General features: G+C 43.4%; 1 long non-coding RNA gene across 1 annotated transcript; it reads left to right on the top strand.

The window, feature by feature from the left end:
• Nucleotides 1–523: 523 nt before the first annotated feature.
• Nucleotides 524–3,599, top strand: LOC123439669. The gene is made up of 3 exons (XR_006630136.1): nucleotides 524–1,988; nucleotides 2,322–2,471; nucleotides 2,907–3,599. It is a non-coding gene; the product is annotated as an uncharacterized LOC123439669 (long non-coding RNA).
• Nucleotides 3,600–4,698: the final 1,099 nt, after the last annotated feature.

Genomic DNA, 4,698 nt, shown 5'->3' on the forward strand with positions numbered 1-4,698 from the left:
TCGGCTGTTTCAAAAAACCAAAAACCCGCGTCACTAGCATTTTAAGCCGTTTTCTAACCAAATGGGCCCATCCCTCATGCCACATGGCCCAGCGTGCTCACGACGCGGCCATTAATGGCCGTTATACCGATCGGTGCAGTCGGTGCTGGATAATAAATACCCAGGTCCTCCTTGGTCGCTCCATTGCCTGCTCACTCCCCTGCAATCACTCACGTGCTCCACTCCGAGTTCGCTGTCGCCGATGATAGCCTAGGTCGTGGACCTCCCTGCCCACCTTGCCTTCTTGGAACGATGGTGAAATGAGCTCAGACGATGGGACTGAGATCCAGTGACTTCACTTGGTGAAGTCACGACGCAACTTTAGCCCTCTCATCCCCATCCAAAACACATCCAACGGTCTATATGAGACATAGGCAAAAACTTCAACAACAAAAGCATTTTCAAATCACACAATACCATATTATGCAATCAAAGTTGAACAATTCAATTGCATTTGCAAATCCAGTAGTATTTGACATTAAAAGGTTGTAGCACATACCATCAGAATGCTACAACAAGAAATGTAAATATTAAGTAATCATTTGATTACACAAAAGCAGGCCTTTTAACTTGTACACTTAGGCCAAAAAAGACCGGTTAACACACAAAATGCTCGAGTTAGACCTGTCCAAAATACCACCTAACAACTTTGAAGATACTAGATCAGATCATCATGAAGATATCATCGCCAACTTTTGACGTGGTCAATAGATCATAAAAGCTATCAATTGCATGAATAGTCTTGTTGTAGGTTGTCTTTCGTGAATACTTTCTCTATAGCTTTTCCCATTGTTGCAAGTGGTTGTGTTCGAGCACAACCTCAGTTACTTTATAATTTCCGACCTCTCGATCCAATTGAAAACACATACGAGCTTGGCCATTTGTTCTTGTTTCAGCTCTAAAACGCTTTGGTGCATTATCAGTTTGTCCTTTTTTTCGATGACCCTCGTTGGAACAAACAAATATGCATGAACCAACGGGACCATTAAGTTTTCTTTTGTTTGTGTATATCCTTCTCACATCAAAGCCGGTGTGACCCCCATATGTATTCCAAAATACCCACGCCTCATCTACAATTCTGAACCTCATACCAACTTGAGGTATCCCCTTATCAATTTCTGTCATCCCACAACACCGAAAATCGTGAGGGACAATAGAGTTATGATTTTTTTAGAGCAGAGCACTCATGCCGATTTGAGTTACTCACACCTGAAAGGTACAGGAAGATGTAGTTCAGCCAGTGACAATTCAGTCAGTATGCTGGAGATGAGAATAAGTTCAGATAGTACAGGAAGATTGAGACTCTTCTCCCCAGCGACGACCTGCCCTTCCACTCCCCAGCGACTGTCGCCCTTCTTCTCCCTAGCGATGACCTGCACCTCCTCCCCTTTAGCGATGACCTGCCCCTCCTCTCCTCCAGTGGCGGCGGCCCCTCCTCTCCTCCGGCGACGGCGGCAGCCCCTTCCCTCTTCTCTACAGCGACGACCTGCACTTCCTCTCCTCCAACGATGAACTGACGCTCCTCTCCTCTGGCGGCGGCATCCCCTCCCCTCCTCCTCCGCCGGCGGCCCTCCCCTCCGCCTCCGGCAGCGACCCCTCCTCTCCCCAGCAATGTCCGCCCCTCCTATCCTCCTCCGACAACGGCCCCTCCTTTACACCGGTGCGGTCGCCCATCCTCTCCCCAAGCGATGGTGCACCCCTCCTTAGCAATGACACAACCTGCCCCTCCTCTCCTCCAACATCGACCATCCCTTCTCTTCGACTAGTCCGCGGCGCGGGAAATTTCTCAACGAGCCCGCGAATCCCCAATTTGCTGCCCGCCCTTGCCCAAATACAGACCGTTGGAAAAAAAATTGGATGGAGATGAGAGGGCTAAAGTTGCGGCGTGCCACTGGATCTCAGTCCCAGACGATGACTGCGAGGCCGTCAGTATGGACATGGGGCCTTTTGTAAGTTTTTCCTTGCCAAACCTAGGGTTACGGACCGGTGCTAGCTACTGCCATGGATATTGCTTAGTTAGGGATATAGTTGTGTCTCTGATATGGATCTTGCTTAGGTAGGGCAAGGGTTGCTTGTGATCTAGTATTTAGGTAAGTTAGGGTTAGGGTTCTTGCTGATTTGGGGATTTATGTAGGGTTAGGGTTAGGTTCTTGCTGATTTGGGGATTTATGTAGGGTTAGGTTAGGTTCTTGCTGATTTGGGGATTTATGTACATTTAGGGTTCTAATTGTTTGTGCTTTGAGTTGTGATTGAAAATATTGTGGGTGATTTTGTGGATGTAGGAGGAACCTGATACCATTGTGGAGCCCCTTCTGTGTGTCCAACTTGAGCCTTCTAAACCCAAATGCATTCTGCACCACATGAGGCCTATGAAGTGTGTGGCTTTCGAATGCACTTTAAGTGAAAGGCGTTTCTATGGCTGCCTAGTGCAGGTTATATGTCAATCTTATCTTTTCTACTATTGCAGGACCACATTTGGTTGCACATTTTCATTGGTACATATGGATGTTCAGTGCAACATATTTGATTGCACTTTAACTCGATGTTTAGTGCACCACATGAGTCAACATTTCCAGTAATTAAATCTGTTCTTCACATTTCAGTAACTGAATCTGCTCAGTGCACCACATGAGGCAACATTTTCAGTTAACTCAATCTATTCTTAATATTTTTAGCAAATGTTTCAATAGGCCCATGGAAGTGTAATAAGTTATCATATTTCAGTTATCTTAACCATTGTTAGTTTACTAACTTTGTCATGCTAGTGTAATAAGTTTACAACTTCATAATTTCCAAATTCAGGAAAATGGTGTGAATTGTGGGGTTGCATAGTGGGTTGATAAGACTTGGCCTCTTGTTCTTCACAGATGTTTGTTCAAGCTATGGGAAATGTTCCATGAGCATAACTATGGAAGGGTACTTGACAAGCAAAAGTTTGTGGAGCAGTTGGCCAAGCTTAAGGCTGAATATGTTAAGCTTTGCACTGAGTACATCAAGCTTGTTGAAGATGTAGGCAAGATGTTTGACTGGCAGAATGGGAGGGTGGACACCATGGATTAGAAAAAGGTAGTGGAGGAGGAAGAAGGAGCTAGAGGAGAAAGGTAGGTTGGAGGTGCAGATGGAAAAGGTGAAATTTGATAAGGAGCACACGTGCATTTTGCAGACCCAAGCTAACATTATCCAGAACACGAGGAAGGCTATGAAGGAAGTTGAAGTGGATAGAGATCTTCTTCAAAATGAGAATACAAAGCTTGAGCAAGTTATTTCTAAGTTGCTGAAAGATGGTTATGGCATCAAGGAGAAGTTAGAGCAAATCAAGGCCATCCTTGAGTCTTGAAATGATTGCTATGGTGCTAAAGTACATCCAAGGCCTCAATAAGGATGTGGCCTAACCGTGTCAAGCGAAGATATGGGTGTACATTTTTGAGGAATGTGAAGTCTAGGATCTAATTTGAACTTTAGTAGCTTATGTTTGTACGAACCATATTTTCTATGTTCCTAAGTTTGTTGTAATGGATCTTCTATGCTATGTTCTTAAGTATGCTATAATGCATATTTTATGTTGTGTCTATCTATTTTTGTCATCACATCCAGTGACTTGCGCTTAATTGGGCATTATTGGCCAACTTTTCTCTCACTTAATACAATCCTATGCGTGCTATGTTCTTAAGAACCGGGCCATTAGTTGTTCCAGCTAAGATTTGTTTCAGATCAATGAATGCCACTTTTTAACCAATATTGCTATCCTTTCACTTGATTGAATTTACTAGTGTTTATAGTTCTATATTGAAAGAATTTTTGTAACAAACTCAGTGCGCAAATAATAGCTATATACACCGAGAGCACACAAAGACCAAGTGATACAATGATACTCACTTAAACTACACAAGCAGTCCAAACTTCAAATAGACCAGTCATTACAAACCAAACTAGTTCAACTTAAAGACACATATCCAATTACATGTTGAAGGATTGAAACACAACCACAACAGTTTAACTCAAGTTCACACACATAAGTTCTAGTTACCACTTGCATAGAAATAGTACTTCAACCTCCATTTGGTTTCCTGATTCTAGTTGATATTGATTGCCTTGGTGCAATGAATGTCCTTGAGCCATCTCTCTTGGCAAGTGTAAACCTGATGTTTTTTTGTTGGGGAAGTTCTTGATGACCTAGTGTTTTGTGCTCGAGAAGAAGTGTGGATCCTTCTCTTGCTAGCTGGTTCTACTACTGGAGTACAAGTGTGGTTCCTTCTCCTCTTGGCTGGTTTTGCTACTAGAGTGGAAGTGTTGGTCCTTCTCCTCTTGGCTGGTGCTGCATCTACCGGTCGAGTAGAAGCAACCCTTTTCCTTGACCTAGAAGTAGGAACTGTACCTAGTGCAGGTGCAGAGACTGCAGCTGTTGCTGCAGCTAGTATTGGTTAAGGTGTAGAAGCAACATGTACTCTTAGAGGCCTCTCTGCATTTGTAGCCATGAAAGATCCAGCTTCATGGTAATTTGCTCTATTTTCCTACAGAATAATGAAAATTGTAAGCAATGAAATGATTAAAACAATTTCTCCAACAATTAAATGAAATAACAAGTGTGTTATATAACCTGGTTCTGGATCTTCCTCATCTGCAACTTAGGCTTCAAGGGGACACCACAGTTACTAAACA

This window comes from Hordeum vulgare, chromosome 3H, assembly GCF_904849725.1.
Source record: "Hordeum vulgare subsp. vulgare chromosome 3H, MorexV3_pseudomolecules_assembly, whole genome shotgun sequence".
NCBI lineage: Eukaryota > Viridiplantae > Streptophyta > Magnoliopsida > Poales > Poaceae > Hordeum > Hordeum vulgare.